This window comes from Sinocyclocheilus grahami, unplaced genomic scaffold, assembly GCF_001515645.1.
Source record: "Sinocyclocheilus grahami isolate Dianchi unplaced genomic scaffold, SAMN03320097.WGS_v1.1 scaffold59.1, whole genome shotgun sequence".
In the NCBI taxonomy this organism is placed as follows: Eukaryota; Metazoa; Chordata; class Actinopteri; order Cypriniformes; family Cyprinidae; genus Sinocyclocheilus; species Sinocyclocheilus grahami.
In genome coordinates, this window is record NW_015505238.1 from 1478099 (window position 1) to 1498897 (window position 20799).

General features: G+C 36.6%; 1 protein-coding gene across 2 annotated transcripts in view; it reads left to right on the forward strand.

Moving 5' to 3' along the window:
- The window catches only part of thrab (thyroid hormone receptor alpha b), a 167513-nt gene that overhangs the window by 75321 nt on the left and 71393 nt on the right, over nucleotides 1-20799 (forward strand). For both annotated transcript variants that reach the window (XM_016270987.1, XM_016270988.1), the window contains exon 2: nucleotides 3780-3854. The gene's annotated coding sequence lies outside the window, so the exon portion shown is untranslated. The remainder of the gene's footprint in view (nucleotides 1-3779; nucleotides 3855-20799) is intronic.

Genomic DNA, 20799 nt, shown 5'->3' on the forward strand with positions numbered 1-20799 from the left:
AAAAAAGGCAAGCAAAGCTTTTCTCAGAAATACATTTCTGAGCCATTTTTGGTATTTGTTTTTGCCAATTAGTGCCACGGTCATTTTAATCACTTTCTAGGTGTTTTTGTGTTTCACTTAAATAGTTCTGTAGCATTACATGAATTTTTAAAAGTGCAAATATTCCACGTAGTCTCTAAATGAATACAAGGTCATAAAAAATACTTGCAAAAAAAACAAGCCGCAACGGCCTGTTTCAGATCTCGTACCTGGACGTGGCAGGATGGGATGAGTTTGGATGTCAGATAAATATACACCCAAACCCCCTGATGGAGACCGAGTAACAGCATGAGGATTTATTTCAGCGATCAGAGAGCTAATACTGTTGACTTTCAGTTCAGTGGCTTAAGATCTGTTATCTATATCTAGAGAGCATCCATGCCAGAGCTGTAATTAAAACAAGGACTCTACTGGCAATTTGAGACGAAGCCTTTTAAAGAAAAAGCCCCTCCGTTTTCCCTCTGCTCTCCCCAGAGGAAGCTAAACCTTCTCTGAATCTTGCATCTAGACTGCACTGCTGAATAGACAAAGTACCACAACTCTGTCATAATTTCATACTTTCAATGGATTGTTCAGCTGTAGTCACTGCGATGTGTTTTCATTCATACATTTGTACAGTGTTGGCAGGAGACCAGTTTGCTGTTCCATTAGTGGTACTGGCCATTGAAAAAAATCTTGTTTTTTTTAATACACAAAGGCGTCTATTCATGTAACGTCTCGGTTACGTATGGTAACCCTCGTTCCCTGAAGGAGGGAACGGAGACGTCACGTCGGATGACTGACGAAATTGGAATCTCGCTTAGAGGGACCAATCTACTTCGAGTGTAAACTAAACGAGCCAATGCACATTGGCATGCGATTATTGCATCCAGCTGCTGCTGATCACAGCGTGAGTATAAGTAGGCAGCAGATGCAGCGCATATTCAGGTTTTCGCTGAGGAGCTGAGCCGGTGACCCGGCCGTTCAGCGGTGGTACAGGAGCTGTGCCTTCAGGGAACGAGGGTTACCATACGTAACCGAGACGTTCCCTTTCAGTCGGTCACTCTCGACGTCACGTCGGATGACTGACGAAATTGGGATCCTACCAAAGGGCCACAGCTACTGCCCCTTCCAATGTCCTGTGGAAGCCACCTGCGCCCCTAATTTTTGGCGTATGCCAGGGCTTCTTCACAAGAGGACCAGCTACCGTGTGATACGCACTAGATCGTCCACAACCCTCCGTCCCCTCTGGGGACCCAGAAATAGAGGAATTGCTCTTTGTCAAGAATTTGGCTACCACCGATCGAGAGGTCAGTGGTGGAAAAAGATAAAGGGAGTGGTGTGCTTACCATCTCCTGAAGAGCACGTCCCTCCACCTCTGGGTCACCCGCTGAACTCGTTCAGTCTTCTTCTCTCAGTAGAGTAGTCAGGAGCAGAATGATGTGATCGCTTGGCTCCGAAGCGAAAAGCTGAATATGCGCTGCATCTGCTGCCTACTTATACTCACGCTGTGATCAGCAGCAGCTGGATGCAATAATCGCATGCCAATGTGCATTGGCTCATTTAGTTTACACTCGAAGTAGATTGGTCCCTCTAAGCGAGATCCCAATTTCGTCGGTCATCCGACGTGACGTCGAGAGTGACCGACTGAAAGGGAACTGCTGTGCAGCTGACAACAGACCCGCTCTCAAAAATAAAAGACCAAAAAGGCTTTGAAGTGTGTTTCACACCAGCACAGAATCAAAAGTAAAAGGTAGTTTAGACAGCTTATTTTTGAGAGCAGGTATAAACAGCTTGGTCTATACCTGCCTTATAACTGTTTTGTTTTGTTTAAATACTTGCTTTTTCCACAATGTTAAGCAAAAGAAATGAATCTGGAAGTGATTTGATTAAAATAGCTGGATTGAGTTGTTGAATAGAAGTTGAGTATTTATTGGAAAGGCCACATGCATATATGCGCATATACACATTCTCTAAACTAATGGTTCTCAAAAGGTTTTTTGATTCCTGTGAACTTTGTCTGAGACAATATTCAAAGGCCATTCTATCTAACCTGATGTGTATATAAAAACAAATAAGATTTTACACTGCTGTAACCATAAACTATGCAGTGGTTGATTAGTCATGATGTCATAAACTAATAAAAAATGGACATGTGCATTATTTTTAATAATTAGTATGTTTATGATTAATATGCTTTTATATATTTTATATATTATGCTTTTTATATACAAGTAGTTTTTTATGATTTATATATTTATATTGTGTAATTATTGGGGGGAAAAAACATGAACTGTAATTTACAGTGAGCCACTTTACAGTGAACACAAATTGTGGTCAAAACTGGTTGACTGGTTTAGGTTTTGTTGTTCTTGGACAAAACAAAAATCTCTGCTTTCAAAATTATCCATATTCATATCTATTAGTTAGCTAGATGAAGTCATTTATAAATATATTGTTAAATTTGTGCTTGTTATAAATGTTATTTTTACTGAAAATGTTATTTATTTCATGTGCATACTATTAATATGCAGTTATATAAGTAATTTATATAATGTAAATGTATATTATATAACTAAATAAATCATTATTTACAAGTAAAGTAAATCAACATTAATATTATTTTAATATTAAAATAAAATAAATAAATAAATAAATATGGGTTAAATATTTACTGAATTGTCAAGACAGAAAAAACTGAACTGTTATGGCAAACTCATTGTGACATCTAAAAATGCACATTTCCATTTATTTATTTATGTATGTATGTATATTTTCTGGCACTAAGTGCTGCTCTGTTTGTGTGTTATAACTAAGCCAGAAGCTTTTTTTTTTCTTTCTGTAGCCTATTTCTGCTTCCTGCAAAGCTACTTTTAAAGTAAGTGTTTTTAGTAAAGTGTAGTATTACTGTATGGACCAGCGTTATAATTGTATAGGTTTAAGTGCTTTCAGTCATGTGGCACTTGCTGTCCCAGTGTGGGAGTTTGGAGCAACTCCTTTGAGCAAACAGATAATCTGATCTCTGACCTGAGCTAATCAGGCACAAATTTGGCATGTCAGAAGCCTGTCTTCACATCCTGCACCTCCACTTCTATTTACATACTCCCTGAACCTAGATTTTCCCTTTATCGTCTTTAGTCTTTGTGACATCTGAGTTCATCCATCCTCTCTTAAATTGAAACATTATGACATCAACACTCTCCCCCCAAAAAGCTCTTGTTGAAATCTGATTACATAACAAGATTAACCCCAGAAATTTAGACCTGCCACCTAGTGCTGCTTGTCCAAAAAAAAAAAAAGTAGGATTGTTTGTTTTTGAGAGCAGTTCTTTTCAGGTCTTTACCGTTGCCTTATAATTTTGTGATGGCAATGATGCATTGATTTGAGACATTTCAGGAATGTACATGTTAATGCCTGTTGCAGAGCTGGAATTCAACAAGATGACAGTAACAGAAGATGCACCAACCCGCACTTAAAAAGGAGAACACGGTGTTTTTAGAAAAGGGCGCAGCGGTGCTTAGCAGACAGTTATCTGTGTTTTCTCTGTAAACAGCCTATTCGCTGCAGGGTTGTATTGGGATGTGGGAGATTAGCTTTTCATCAAGACTAAAGGAAAAGCTCCAGTGAAGGAAGGAGATTGTGGGGAGGAAGAGGAGAAGCCTAGGGCAGTTGCTTTTCTTTGTTAGGCTTTGTGCTGTGTGGCCTTGCCTGTTTGTTTTCCATACTCTGCATCTGAACAAGCCTCTTTTGATTTCTCACAGGACGGTGGCCTACAGTTCCAGCAGACCCAGGCCTGGGGAAATCATTAACCAAAAACAAAGCACAACAGGACACTGGTAGGTTGTGTGGCCTTACCTCTCTGTCTTGTACAGTAGCTGAATATATGTGATATGCTCCATCAGAATGAGTCATGTAAGATGTAATGGGCAACTTTTGATCATTTTGGATTTTGCTGTTTTTGGGGGGAAAAAAAATCTAAAACATTCAATTTACCTTAGTTATTTATATATATTAGGGCTGAGAATCGATTCAAATGTTTAATCGTGATTAATCGCATGATTGTCATGAGTTAACTCGTGATTAATCGCAACTTAATCGCACATTTTTATGTGTTCTAAATGTACCTTCAATTAATACTTTTCACGTTTTTAATACTCTAATCAACATGGGCATGGACACATTGGATGCTTTATGCATGTCCATAGATAATTATGTTTCTGCTCCCTTAATAGTGAAGACAGGTGTTCCTCAAGGATCAATTTTGGGGCCAATTTTATTTTCTATCTATATAAATGAACTTAGTAAAGGAGTTGAGCCAGCAAATGTACACTTTTATGCAGATGATACTATCATCTACTACACTATGGCTCCCTCTTTAAAAGTGGCAATGGACTTTTTACAGAATGCTTTTAATTTATTTCAGACTTCTCTTGGTAACTTAAAATTAGTGTTGAATGCTAAAAAAACGAAATACAAGATTTTTACACGGTCCAGATTATCATTTAATTATTTTATGATTCAAACTTTAAATGGTACTCAGATTGAAACGGTTGCATCTTACAAATATCTTGGTATCGGGCTCGATGATAAGCTAACTTACAGTTCTCATATCGATAGTCTTTTAAAGAAATTGAGACCAACGTTTATTTTTGTTTAAAAAAACGTTTATCCTTTGTTGCTTGAAAATGTTTAGTACAAAGTACTCTTCTATCAGTATTGAACTATGGTGATATAATTTATATGCATGCACCTCTGAATGTTTTGAAAAAATTGGATGTAGTTTATCATGCTGCTTTACGATTTGTTACTGGTACAAGTGTCCGCACACATCACTGTAATTTATATGAAATGACAAAATGGACTTCATTGTTCTTAAGGAGAAAAAAACATGTTAATTTTTATTTTAAAAGCTTTAGTGGGTAAATTACCACAGTATATATCACATCACTAGGTTCTGTCATTCAGAAACATGGCTTTTCATATCACTGCTATGCTGATGACACTCAACTCTACCTCTCATTCCATCCTGATGATCCGCTTGCATCTCAGCATGTCTAACAGACATTTCTTGTTGGATGACGGACCATCACCTTCAACTCAACCTGTCTAAGACAGAACTGCTTGTGGTTTCAACAAACCCATCACTTTATCAAAATTTCACCATCCAGTTAGGCTCATCAACCATAACTCCTTCAAAAACAGCTAGAAACCTTGGAGTTGTGATTGATGATAAGCTGCATTAGTCGCTTTGGATAAAAGCGTCTGCTAAATGACTAAATGTAAATGTATATATCTAGTTTGTTGACATACTGCACAAATTATTATTATGCACAAAAATTTATAATACCAGATCAACAGATGAACTCTTAAGATGCCGATTTTTCATACAGCGATAGATCGTTCTGCTTTTTCTAATTATGCTCCGTAGGTATGGAATGAGCTTCAAGGTACATTACATACGGAATCTGTACCATCTCTCGCTATGTTTAAAAATATTTTAAAGTCTGTTTATATAGAACAGTGTACATGTTTTAATAACTGACTAGGATTTGTATTGTTTGTAGAAAATTGTGTTTTATGTTTGTTCATTGTGTGGTGATGTGTATTACTTTTTGTGTATAAATTTGTCCTTTGCTACCTATCTTAACCAGGACTCCCTGGTAGAAGAGATATTGTATCTCAATGGGACCTTCCTGGTTAAATAAGTAAATAAATAAATATATATTTATATAAAATGTATATAAATTCAGTCTCTGCTTTTCATGAATAATATAATATAATGTATTAAATTGTAATTATATTTCATAATATTATTATTATTAAATAAATGCAGCCTTGGTGAGCAGAAGACTTCTTTCAAAAACATTAAAACATTTTACTGACTCCAAACTTTTAGTCAGTAAGTAAATAAATAAATAAATATCTGAGAATTTTTCTTATCTTAAGTTTTCATGACCGCCACCATTTAATTAAACGCTTTGGAGTCAAAGCATAATTATGCCTTTAGTAAGCAGATACTTTCATCCTTTCTTCAGCACACAAAACTCAAAATGTGTTTCTGATTCAGAATGACACAAAATGATGTAGCACATCACATGTCCCTGATTAACGTATAGCGCTGACCGCTTCCGTGAGACTTCCTTGGCTCAACCAGGCTACCAAATAGGGTGAAATGCGATGGTCCAGAAGTTTCGGGAAAAATATACTCTTTATTGGGAGGGGTGGGCTGGTGTTCGAAAGCCTTGGTATTAATGACATCTAGTCTAGCCATTCTTAAGAAGGAAATCGGAGACACACATTCTCGGAATTCCAGCCTACTGTATGCCTGCCTGAAAAATGTGCCCCTTCCCAGCGCAGAGAGTTTCTAATACCTCCAAGTGGAATTCAACAACCTTTGAGCCTAGGCTTGCAAACTTAGCTTTGTATTCATGTAGAGGATGTGTTTTTCCAGCAGACTATCCCAGTATGACAGATGTCCTGCGCTGGGGTCTCAAGATGAAAAACAGTTATGGTATAATTTGGATTAGGAGGTGTTTTCTACACCAAGTCTTCAGCTATTTAGTCTTCTACTGAAGCTTAGCAGGAAGGAAAGCAGTTTTCCTCTTTCCTCCATACTATGTCCCGCAGGCAACTGCTGTAGATGAAGCATAATTGCAGTGTAATCCTGACCCTAGTCCGAAGGCTTTAGAAAAAAGCAGCAGAATAGATAATACCAGCTGTTTGCTGTTGCACAGATGTTGGAGAGAGCACCTCTAAACCTACTGTGTTGCACTTTCAGTTTGGCCATCAGTGTGCGAGGAGGAGCATACATGTTGCCAGATGGACAAAGATATGTCTCTGCTGAATAGTGGAAAAATAGTAGCTATTATATATTTCAATTTATAAGAGGCTGAAGAAAAACATATTTGAGCACATTTATTTGTTATTTGTCTTTACTCTTTATCAGTATGATTATTTTTCTTTGAAACAAATTTATACTAGATCAGCAAGGAAGCATTACATTGATCAAAAGCGACAGTAAATGCATTTATAATGTTACAATTATTTCTATTTAAAAAATTGTTGTTCTTTGGATCTTTCTACTCTGGGGAAAAAAGAAATAAATCACAGTGTCAAGAGTTTCCACAAAAATACAGCACAGCTGTTTTCAACATTATTTAATAAGAAATGTTTCTTGAACACCAAATCAGCATATTGCTTTCAAAGGAATAAATTACATTTTAAAATAGACAACATTTGTTTTAAATTGTAATAATATTACACAATATTACTGTATTTTTGAATGAACAAATGCAGCCTTGGTGAAAAAAAAAAAACATTAAAGGGATAGTTCACCAAAAATGAAAATTCTGTTGTTAATTACTCACCCTCATGTTGTTCCAAACCCATAAGACTTTTGTTCATCTGCGGAACACAAATTAAGATATTTTTGATGAAATCCGAGAGATTTCTGAATATTCCAGCTACATATTCTTGTAGCTTCAGAACATTATGGTTTAACCACTGATGTCACATGGACTATTTTAATGATGTCCTTACTACCGTTCTGGGCCTTAAATGTGTCTGTTGCATTGCTGTCTATGCAGGGTGAGAAAGCAGGGATGCACTGAATGTTCGGCAACCGAAACCGAATAAGCGAAAAGACAGAATAAATTGTACCGAACAATGATATGACGCGATCAAATAGCAACCAGCTCAAAGTGAGAGGTGCGCACTCTTTATTATGCAGCACACACGTCAGTAGTGTAGAAGCATTTAAACTGTCGGAGAAAGACGCAAAAATCATTACAAGCACCGACAGCGAGAGACTGTTTAGGACTGCATCGCATGTCTTCAATGAGAAGAGGAAGGGGTGATTGTTGCTGGTTAATGTATGGTGATTGACAAAATAAGCATTGATGTCTTCCTGCGCGTTTCCGCCAAAATAAAAGTTGAGAAAAAGCAAGAACTCTTATCAACATTCATAAATGTTAGTATTGTAATTTTACTGTTGTTCTGTAAAATAAAATAAAAAGTAAGACAATAATAACGATAATAATCATTACAACAGCTCTGTTTTAATACATTTATTATAACATTCACACATAGTGTTCAAATTAGGATCTGTAATATTTTCTAATGTTTTAAAAGAAGTCTCCTCTCAGCAAAGCTGCTTTTAATTGTACAGTAAAAAAAAAAATAATAAAAAAAATGACATGCCTGATTCAAGAAGGGGGTCTGATGGCCAAAAAATATTATTTTACTAACTTATTAATTTTAAGTTAAATTGTGCTTTGTTGGTATAGTGTCTGCTAGAATGTTAAAAATGTTCAGTGTTAAATATTTTAAAATTGTTGTTTTGTAATTGATTTTTTATTTTTATTTTTTAAAGTAAGACAAAACAGTAAAAAGCACATTTTGGCTTTTTAATTTATGCAATGGTGCAAAATACATGGGGGGAAAAAAACTCGAAAAACCGTATTCAGCCTTCGGCCCAGTGTTTAATTTTGTTTGGTTTCTGCTTCTGCCAAGAATTTTCATTTCGGTCCATCCCTATGAGAAAGCTCTTTGATTTCATCAAAAATATCTTAATTTGTGCTCCGATGATTGAACGGAGGTCTTTATTAATGTAACTAATGACAGAATTTTCATTTTTGGATGAACTATCCCTTTTAAACCCTGAACTTTTGAATCTTTTTAAGAGCAGAAACCACTGGTTCATGCTACACACCCCATTTTTCAGTGTTTTACCAGACAAACCAGGTGAACTGTATTTATTAAAGAGAAAAAACACCGTAGATAAAAAGGAACACATTTAGAAACACAGGGTAGCATACAAATGCAAAGTTAATGGGTAGCAGTTAAGTTTCCAGAACGTTCTCTGCATAAAACACCAAGATCAGAATGAATTACCATGTTGGTTTATGCTGGTTTGGTGTTATTAGTCTGGCAGGTGGGCAAACCCTAACCCACAAGTGGTGAAGCTGGTTGACCAAAAAACTTGCTGGTTAAACTAGTTAGAAGGTCTGGTGGGGACATCAGCTCTCAAAACATAACATATGCTTCTGAACAGCTATACTTATGTTCTCTTTGAAATTCAGAAATTGGTGTTGCAGAAAAGAAACCAGAGCCAAATGTGATATGCATTTTCTTTAGCGGACTCTCAAGAGGTAAGAGGCACTGTACCTGTGTTATAGGGCTTCACGCTTTGGGGTTAGAGGGGTGTTGGGGGAACTAGAGTTTACAGTATATTTTTGAGTTACAGTCTAGCGTTCTTAACACCTCATAAATTACACCTGCTGCGACGCCACCGAGGCCTTCAAGCATGCTGATGGGAAGTGAAGTAAGCAGTGAGATCTGTGCAGGATATTGCTTTTCCGTGACCCCCCCCCCCCCCCCCCCCCCCAACATTTAATCATTATATCCATTCAACATTACAGTATCTTCTTGAGCTGCCTTTTTTTCAAAAAGAGAGAGGGCTTAAGATTGGATAAAGATCTCACTCAAGAAATTGCCTAGTTTGGACCCTGTGAAAACAAAGTGACAGAGTTTACTCTCAGTGCTCAGGAACCTGAAAATACTTTAGCTCATTCCTGCAAATTAAGTTACAAAAAAGAAAATCATGTTTAATTTGCGTTATAACTTGTATTAAAGTGGAAGAGAATCGTGCTCCATGTTGAGTTGCCACAGCGATCTATCAAAATGGCATTTATTGTTTAAATTTTGTGATGTAATGTGCAGGATTTGAAATCTGAGACTTTGTTCTCTTATCAGAAGTAACCGCTCAAAGCTCTTTGTTATAATTGGATTGGAGGCACATTACAAATAATGTTTTTTAAAAAGAAAACCGCATACCTGGCAACCTAAGGTCAAACAGAACTCGCATTAACAGTGCTGCGTTAATGTGTTGTAATTGCTTTAACTAGGCCAAAATTCAACACAAGAAACATTTTCTTCATACAAGTTGCTGTTATGCTTTTTCACTGCCTTTCGATTGACAGGAAGTAATTGGCCCTGATCATCAGTTGTTTTTAAACAATCAGCCAATGGCCAATAGTGCAGATAATTGCTTTTATTGGCCGATGCCGATTATTGGCCAAAACATCAGTACAGTACATCCTGAATATATACTGTATTTAAAAATGTTACACACGGACCATGTTTAAAATTGAATATTACTTCTGGTTAATTAGTATTCAATTTCTAATATTTATATATTGAAGATCCATCAAAATCATAAGAAAATAAGTAAGATAATAATGGTTAAAATAAAATAAATAAGATAAATAATTAGAATAAAATAAAAAGAAGTATGAAAATAATCATGAAAATTAACAAAATAATTAAGTGAAATGTACCTTATTTGTGATCAAAGGTTAGATTTTATAAATTATTGCATAATTTAGTAAATAATTGAATAACATCTCTGTCAGAGCCAATATTTATACTTATAATAAATGGCACCATGTCTAATAGACTGGTTGCTATGTTGAAAGTACAGCGAACACTTCCCTTGGTGGTGTTTTTTTTCCAGGAATTTTGGATTCAATCTCCTGCGTTTATCTTTCTCTTTACTCTGAAGTTTCTAATCCACCAGGGTTTTGTTTACCTTGCACTATACTGCATTATCTTTGCAGCATCTCTTCCTGTATGCATCCTGGATCACTCACTTGCTCAAAAAGCCTTACAATGCAGTGGCAGGCCAAATCTTTGTACCATCCCCCCACATGGGTAAAACGCTAAAAATTACAAGGCGTGCAGAACAGTACAGTATGTACTGTCCTGGGGCCCTCATTTCTCGAAAGTATGCAGCAGTGCAGCGTACACATGTGCAAGAGTATTTCTGGCTCTTGACACAGGTTTATGTGCTCAGACTTTCTACACACATCATTGATTTTTCTAACCTCTGCAATATGCCACTCCTGCATCAATGAATGGTTTCCTGGAAGAAAAAATGATCCATAAGCTGTCTGTATTGAGCACATAGACTGAATCTCACCTCTGTACCACGGTTTCTTTTGCTCTCCTTCACTGCAAAGCTGCTCAGGTTTTCCTACAGCCTATTAATTTGGGACATTAGGTAAATAGAGCAAAGGGAAAGTAAGTGTCCCGTTGCTTGACACTTCCCTCCCACATTGCTGCATTAACAAATGTTTATTTGAGAGTTTTAGGACAGGTTAGTCTCTTGTAGCCAGATCTTTGACTGAACGACAAAAATAATGGTCCTCATCGCAACTTACTCTGACCAGCAACGCCCACTTAGAAAGGAAGAGGTCGTCTGAGTGACATACAATGGCCAACCATTTGTTTTGTTTTTAAGTGATGTTTAGGCACAAGAGTATCTCAACAGATGAACTGAAAACAACTGATAAAAAAAATGGGATCCAAGCGCAGCCTGTCCAAAAGTAATAATTAAATTATTTGACAGATTTAACTCGTGCAAATAATGGTTTCAAAGATTTCGTCACTAACTGCGTTATTAACCAAAACTAAAATCAGAAAAAAAGAACTTGTTTGTTTCTTAAATAAAATAAACCTTAACTAAAATAAAATAGAGAATGCACATTTTATTTCTCAGTTTTATTTAGTTTAATTTCATTTACTACAATGATATAAATACAAATTAAATACAAATTAATAAAAATTACATTGGCATTTAAAAAATAACAAATAAAAATGACCAACTAAACTTTAACTGAAAGGTAAATGAAAACACAAAATACAACAATAAAAGCCTATTCAAGATATTATAAAATAAATATAATAGTATCTAAATGGTAGTACAATAACGCTGGTCACTAACCTGGAAAACTTTGGCAAATCCAGTGATAATTTCATTCTTTAAGGTGTTTGCTGTATCAGCTTGGTTCCTTGTTAACGCAAATTTGTTTCATGGTGGAAAAAAAAAAAGTTCTTCCAGATGTTGCGTAAAATCAGCCAATCAGATTCGAGCTTGCTAGATTGAGAAAGTACTCTCCAGATGTGCATTTAATGGAGTGTTTGGTCCGTGGTTGAAAAAAGTTTCTTTTCAATAATCTACAGCAGTTGTGGCTGTTCAGTCCATGCTGACTCTGTCAGCCCTGAGCTATTTATGTCGTGGAAAGCAGAGATTTCACGCTGGTTTGCTATTCACATTGCAGTGCTGATATGAATTGCTCACTCAATTTTAACTAGCCCTGTGATTATAAATCCCCAGATCCATATTGTAAATGTCATATGCTTCATTTAAAGGGCTCATATGTTACAGCCCAGGGTAGTGTCAGTGTGAATAGCTCTTGTGCCCCACTCTCCAGGTGTCTAATCAGCTTCATTATAAAAAAGGAAAGCCAGTAGGCCACCTCTCTAAAGAGGAACGTACATTATTTTTCAGACACATAAAGGCAATTGTCTGCTTAGGCAGACAAGTGTGTGCAGTTTTTTTCCCATTTGGTGAGCATATATAATGTGACTCGTATGTGCATAACCACAATTAGGTAAGGGTGGTTATCTATGCTCATTGTGCTTGAACTTCTATAGCCTGTAGGTTTGTGTATGTGTGTGTGAGAGAGAGAAACATCCTTTCTGTGTAGTTTCTAAGTGGATTAGACATGGATGTGGAGACTTCCTGGGGAGCTCCCAGCATGGGACACACAGACAGGAAGGTTACTGACAGTCTGTTTAATGTGTTCATGTGCTGAACCTTGTTAATTGAACTGTTGCTGATGTTTTACACAGATTGAAAACAAAAATCATAAACATGCTTGTTGGAAGTTGATGACGTCATATGATGCAAAAACATTAGTAATTAGTTTTTTGTAAATATTACTTAAGAAATCATGTTTTTCTCTTGAATCTATGTCAGATATCTAGATCAAGTTACTTTGCCATATTTAAATAGCAGAATTTGCAAAAGCAACAGTCAAGCATTTAAGCAAGATATAAAACCACATGGGCAACAAATGTGAGATTTATTAAAGCACACGTTTGTCAACTGGCCAAAACTCTCATAATCCACCTCTCTGTCATTTTTAATGTTGAACTGTGTTGTTCTTGTGACATTTTTCCTTTTTTGTTTCCAGAGTGACACATATCCAGATATTCAGCTTTTATGTATAGCTGAAGAACTAATGAAGCCTGGCATGGCAAAAGTAATACTTAAATGTTGAGCTCTTATTAGAAATATTGAGAAATATTGGCCTCTTGCAAACACAACTTGGGTATTGTCACCCAAAACGCATAAAGAAGACTGATGGGAATGACTGAACATCAGAAGATATTAACACACAAACGGAAATGATTTAGCGTGCGCTACGTTTTGTAGCATAATGAATTAGCGTTTTTTCCCCTGAGAGGTTCATTTTGTAGTTCATGACATCTGTTTTTCATTTTAGTTCATTTTAAAATAATCCAAGAGGCTCTACCAAATTTTCATATAGGTAGCAATGTGGCAGAAATGTCGTATAACATCACAATTACATTTAACAATATTCTAATCAGCTTATATATTATATACAGTATATATACTTAAGTGTGTCAATTCAAGATGATATGGTGAATTGAAATTATCTTGTTTTTTGTTGTTAATGTGTTAAGGGTTGTTAATGGTGACAGATGTGCAGTGAGACTAGCATTTGCATTGTTTAGGATTAAAAATGCACTGAATATGTGTTTGTTTTGCTACATCCTCTTTGTTGGCAGTGATGGTAGGATAGGATAAGGAGCTGAATTAGCACACAGAGCCTCTCGCTTCTCTGAAACACATTACCATGTTGTTTAATCAGTTAATTAGTTTGATTATGAATCCTTCACGATGATGCTCCACGATACACCCGCTGCTTCCATATCTGGACCTGAGCACAGAAGCATCCTTTCCTCTAGGGTTGAGTACCGTTCACATTTTAACCGGTATCAGTACCTGAAATTCAATGCCAGTATTCAACTGTACCTTTTTCGGCGCTTTGCTCTCTGTGTAATAACAAAAACATTTATTTCAGAGAAAAAAAACTCTCAGAAGTCCAAACCTCTCAATTTCAACATTTTGTTTTTTATTTATTTAGAAATTTTTCACATTAGAAAAAAATTATTCTAATATCACAAATAATATTCTCAAGGTTTACTGGTTTTATATGATTCTTTGATTATTTTGTAGTGTGAGTTTGGTTAAGTGTACTTAAAACAAACATTTTCGCAGAATAGTACTTCAAAGAATAGTACAACTGCGAACTCGACAAGTATAAATGCTTTGAACGCTCAATCAGCGTAGGCTCGCAATGGAGAGCCAGGCGAAAGTATAAACAAGGCGGTCATTCACCAGACGAGAAGTGCAGCGCCACACCGCATCACGCCTAGGACAGCTCACAGAAAACCGAAAGAGAAAGTGTGATCTATATTATTATAGCACTCTATATAAAGCCATTCAGACTGTATTAGAGCCACAGAAAGACGAACGTTTTGCTGAAAGATGCAGAAAACACAACCTTCCAGCCTAGAATAGTCATTATATACAATAATAATTTGGGACAAATATAACGTGATTTTATGGAAAACTATGCGAGTGGCGCTCTGTGGGGCGGCAGGATTTTGAACCGCGTCACCACAGACAGTCGTCGAGTGGCGCCACCGGTATGCATGCACTAGGGTTGTGACGGTGATGAAATTTTCACAAAACTAATAAGAAAGCTTGGAGGTATGGCATAAACATTGATGGAAAATAAAATAAATAAACTTCACAAAGTAAAAATCAGCAAACTCTGCAACCAAATAAATGATAAACGAATGTTTAAAAAACTTCCAAAATCACCTTAGATAAATGGCAAAAGTCAACAGGCTTTTAAAAATCCAAAATACTGTCAAACAGGCGCTTTTGCATTTCGTTACGAAACTAAATCTTTAGCCATTGTCTTGTCTGTCTCACCTCACTCTGCTTGTCAATCAGCTCGACTCACTCCCCTCACGTAATAAATCAAATTTGACCCCTGCTCCTGATCTGTGATATGACTGTTGTTCGGCACGCTGCATTGAGCAGCCGTGTTCAGTCTGTACTCTGAATGAACAAAATTATGTTTATTACTATAAAAAATCAAAACGATGGTGGGGGGTGGTGCCATGGTGGGCAAGTGATGTAACCAGTGTTGTGACTTAACACCGGTAACATCGTCAAAACCGACTATCGCAACAAGCCTACTGGACACTCGTAGAAAACATTGTGTTCGAATTTTAAAGGGGTCATCGGACTGTTTGAACTGAAATGTGTATTGGCAATGTTTGTAAACAACCACCCTATAATGATAAAGATCCACCCAGTGTTTTCTTTTTAATCTCGTTAAATCATTTCCCCTTTTCTCATATCAAGCCATCCTCAGATGCCTGTCTATGTGACGTCACACAGTCCTAGGCCCCTCCCATGATTGTTGATTGACAGTAGCGTTTTACCTTAGACCCGCCCTGAGTGAGCTGTCACCAGTCCACCATTGTTTTACCACCGGAGCTGGAGTAGACAAGAATGGTTCCTAAGCGACTGAGGTATTCTGTTGTTGGATGCAATAATGAACATAGAAGTCGTCATTTACTCCCGACATCTGAGCCGCTGAAGACGTAGTGGATTACCTTTGTTTTTTGAAGGGAATGCGCCCCCCAATCTACATAAATGTGTTTATGTTCGCACAAATCATTTGTGATCCAGCCTCACCTAGAGAAGAAGTGAGTGTAAGGTTCTTTTATGAATCTTTGCAAATCTCCTTTCCTAATAACGTGCTAGTAGCATAATTCGGTCGGTGCCCTTAAAAGTACCGAGTTCGGTACCCAACCCTACTCTCCTCTAGGGTAGGCAGTGTGACCAATATTTTCATGTTACTGGTAGATATTGCATTATATATATATATACAGTGTTTCCCATAGACTTATACTCTATTTGTGGTGGCACCCCCCCATATATATATATATATATATATATATATATATATATATATATATATATATATACATACTTTTTCTCTCTAATATATATATATATATATATATGTATGCAAATTCATTCTCTGCCAGCAGGTGGCGCTTTTAGAGCGGGAGAGATAGACGTTCCTCCGGTAACGGCTGTACACAAAGCAGCGATTCGCTCACAAACGCTGCTTTATCAGACATTACATGCAAGATGAAATGAAAATGGCATCGAAAATTTTCTAAAGAGTCGGTTTCCTTCAGAAATACAGTGATATAAAAACACCCGCACCGGGTTTAAATTTTGAAGCATGCAGTGTAAACAAATTTAAAGCCTTTTGGAAAATCTATTTGTGGCGGTCACTTTTAGTATTGTGGTGGGCCGCCACAAATAAATAAATGTATGGGAAAAACTGATATATATGACAAATATTAGAAAAATATACATTTTACATATACACTGAATTCAGCTTGCATTTGCCACATTGTAAATACATTTTTTCTTATTTCATATGTTTTTCAAAATACTAAAACGTGCAGTTTTCTATTAGATTTTAAATCCCACATTTTCAGTGTGGACTTGCATTTTTTTTACTCCAACTATCTAATGTAGTTTAAATGGTATTGCAAAATCTCATTTGACATTTCTACCATTGTTTGGTCATGCTGCCCTGTCATACCTTCTCCTGTTTCTTCCTCACAGATTCTTTTTCTTGATTATGATCGTAATCAGTGTTACCTGTACAGGTGTTTCCACCTCACCCTCACTACTATACGGGTGCAGTTCCTGTAGGGAGGGATTAGGGTTGTCAGATGGGAGCGAAGCTGAAATTCCAACCAGTTCATGATAGCTTTCAACTTTAACCCAGATGAAATACCAACAGCAGGAAGACAAGTAAGCCAGTCAGTGGTGTGTTACCCTGCTGCCTCCATTTCCTTACATGGCCTTGAGGACCGCTCTGGCTGGATTCTCGCTCAACAAAGGCATTTCGTTCTCTGCTTCACATGTTATTAGTTTTGCAAATGCTTAATTAACGTAAACATCCCCGTAAGAGTTGTTCAACCCTGCAAACATGTTACCAGACAGGTTTCGAGAGCTGTGGAGCCTGCATTCCTTCCTGAGTTATAAGTTTCTTCCTGAGTTAATATGCTAATTCTTACTATTCGCCAAACTGGATCATATCCCAAGGTAATATCATCTCCTTGCTTAATTAAACAAAACATAAATGGATTTAACCATGGAATGTGCAGCATAGTATATAGCTAGATGGCTTGATGTTTCATAGGATCTAGATCGTACACAGATGGCGTTCTGATGCTAGTGGAGCGACAAGAACATTTAGGTAGTTTTAAGCTTGGGATAGAAGATTTGATGAAACCTCTGATGAATTAGTCAGTACAATGTACCAATGTTCCATATGTACTACTGGTTAATTGTTAGTTAATCACATATAACTGAGTTAATTATGTGCTGCCAATCAAAAATCAGCAAATAAGGTGATGGATAAGAGCAAATAACTCTGGCAGTTAAGAAAATGCCTGGGTGTAGAACTTCTTTGGCTTCCAAATTGTGAAGTGTACATTTTGTTTTAGTCTAAAGTTTTTTTTATTTTATTTTATTTTATTTAACACCAAGTGATACTGCAGTGAATGTAATGATGAATCATAGGCATTTAAATTGGAGAGTAACGTTTTAAGCCCTATTTTATATTTATATATTATCTGTCCATCAGCCAGTGTCTGATAGCCCAAAATTATTTTTTATTTATTTAATATTGATACAGTTGATTGGGCAAAACAATGTTAAGTCACTAAGTATTATTTAGGGGTGCGCCGATTGATCGGCTACCGATCACTATCGGCCGATATTCACTTTGGGATGATTGATCGGCGATCTCTAAAAAGGCTGATCTCAAAAAAACGATCTCAAGCTGATGACGCACCTGCTGTGAGAGGTTTAGCATGACATGCAGCGGCACCGTCTCAGTCTCTGTCTGGGGCGGGTGAAAGCATTATAATGCTGAAGGTGAGGTAGAATTAATATTTCTTCATTAAATAACCTAGAAAGTAATTTGAAAACTTTCTGTGAGACATAATTTCACAAACAGCGTGAGTGAATCACCGCACGCGCTCTCTCTTTTCCTCTCAAAATGCACAAATGGCTTCAAATCACATCGCGTCTACACTATAAGCGAGCTGCACAGTTGACACAGGAATTGTCACTTGCACAATCGAGGCAGTGTCGCATCATCACTGAAGTTTATAAATTGCATTTCTTTTTAATTCTTGCCAGTGTTTAACCATTCAGCGCTCGCGCACTCTCCTGGAGACCATGTGCTCATGCACACTCGAAGCGTACACACATAATGCCAGGTTCACATTACTCTGTTTAGTGCGTATGTGGTGCATATTTTTTCGCGCTCATGTTAACGTTAGCGTTCACACTGCACACGGTTGCGGTTCGGCAGTGCGTTCCAGGAGCGGTGCGTCTGCAGCAGTGCAGAGATCGTTTCCGGTGAACACGCTGATTTAAATTGACAGCGCATTGTTTGCATATGAACATGGATTGACACTAAAATATAGTAGCCTAATTACACAATAAGTGCATATAATTAAAGTCTACTGTGTTCCACAGTCAACACATACAGGCTATGTCTTTTTGGCTAGATTTAAAGGAAAAGAGCACTTTTAGATAAAAAAAGGCAATAATAGATGGCACTTGTGGAGGTAGGAAAACAAAGTTCTTAATGAACCACAGGATTGCTTGTAATAAAGATTTAAATGCAAAAGAAAAGGCAGTAGAGCTGACTGTTCCTGTCAATGGTAAGTTTGTGATAACGTAAAAAAAGTAGTTTAGATGTTTTGCCATTTGCTTGAGCAACTTAATATGTAAATCTAGAAGTAAATGCAAAAGTAACAAGCATTGAATAATGTGTTGCTTATTTATTGTGTTTAAACATGTCTATGAAAGATTGTATTACTGTACTGTGTAAAAAAAGAATCACAATGCTGAAAAAGCATTTTAAGTAACAATGTATTTGAAATCAAAATAATGGATGAATGTTGTGTTTGTGGTAAACAGCCACGGATCAGTAGCGGACTCCTGTGTGAAAGCACAGTCCGTGCTGCTTCTGCACCGCTTACGTACCACACATGGACTGCATACGCACTGCAAATGGAGTGTGAACCTGGCATAGGCCACCTCACATATAGCTCACAAAATAAGGCTTGTGCTGTATGTAAGCTATTGTGCAACAATTGCACGATTGTCAAAGCATAAATGCACTGCATGATCAAACATTTAGGTGAGATAAATATATATTTTTGAAAAATGTTTAAAAAATGCCACCCTCCACCCCTCAAATTAAATAATCGCCTCTCACAAGAATTCATTTTCAAAAATGAAATTCAGGCCCTGAATAAATGTCTAAAAATCTTGATTGGATCATCACTATGAATAATTCTGCATGATAAAAAGAAGGCTTAAAAAATATCGGTATCGGTGACCGGTATCGGCAGATACTGCTTTCTGTGATCGGCGATCTGTGATCGGCCTCAAAAATCCTGATCGGAGCACCCCTAGTATTATTGTTACTATTTTTCTTATATTAACCTTATAAAACCTGCTATATTGTATTTGATACATTAATTTCTAAGGCCTCTAAATTATTAAGACCGTCAAAACTGGAAAATGTTAAAAACCTATTACACATAGTTTTCTACATGCATTTTGATTGGTAGTTCATACTTATTTTTTAGCAAGTAAAATGCGTTTTAGTATAATTGTAAAAATGTTCACCTTTAGGTCTCATTAATGTGAAATCTAATGATTTATATAAAGTAAATTTAACAATAACTTGTACATTGTTAGTAATATTTCAAGATAAACATTTATTGTACTGAAGCAACTTGCTTGATTATCCATACATCATTGTTTAGAAAAAGTCATGTACTGTATGTACTGTAAGCATCAAATATAATAGGACAGGCTTTTGACGTTTATTTGTACATCTTTCAAATCATGTTTCGCCCCCAAAATTTTAACTACAGAGCAAACTAAGCATTTAAATATCATCTTAGTTAAACATACTTTGGGACATTATTGGGAGATGAAGAGTGACAACTATTTAAATGCATTTTATGCAAGTAGAAATATCATTGATTTACACAACAAGCTATCAGAATTCCATCTTACTTTTTGGCCATATAAATAATACATTTTTGCATTACAATTGACTTATGTCTGGCTTTACAAGGTGAATAGACCTGAGATAAGTTTTGAACTGTCCCAGATATCTGAGACCATGTTCTCTAGTCTTTTTCTCTTGAAAGTGAAACAGTTCTCTGACTCAGTACATGACTTTGGACAGTTGGCAGTTCTCAGAAACCTTCTGCTGCTACATGCAACCTCGGTCAAAAATGAAAAGCTAAACCAAAACCAAAAGCGAACCTTCCATTGCTGTGGCAACAAAGCAGGATATGAAACCACCATGCTGCATGAAAGAGAGGACTTCCTCTCTGCGCACATGTAAATGTTTTAATGGGAGTGTTTCGGGGGTGTGCCAGTGCTTCCAATGAACCTTTTTTTTTTACCAGTAGCACAGTAAATGTGTATCAGCTGCTTGAAATTAGAAACAAGAAGGTGTGCGGTGCTCCAGTTACCAGTGTGTAATGGATACTGTGCTGATAACTGCTTTTTATTGCTTACGTATCAACTTCCATTGACTTTGAGGGGTGTGCGAGAGCGACATCTCATTTTTCACAATGATTATTGTCACGCTTTTAGTACAACTTTACCACCTTATTGCTCAAGCTGCTTATTCGTCTTGAATATTTTTCTTTTTCCAGTTTCTTTTTACCATATTTATCTAAATTTATTCTTTAAAA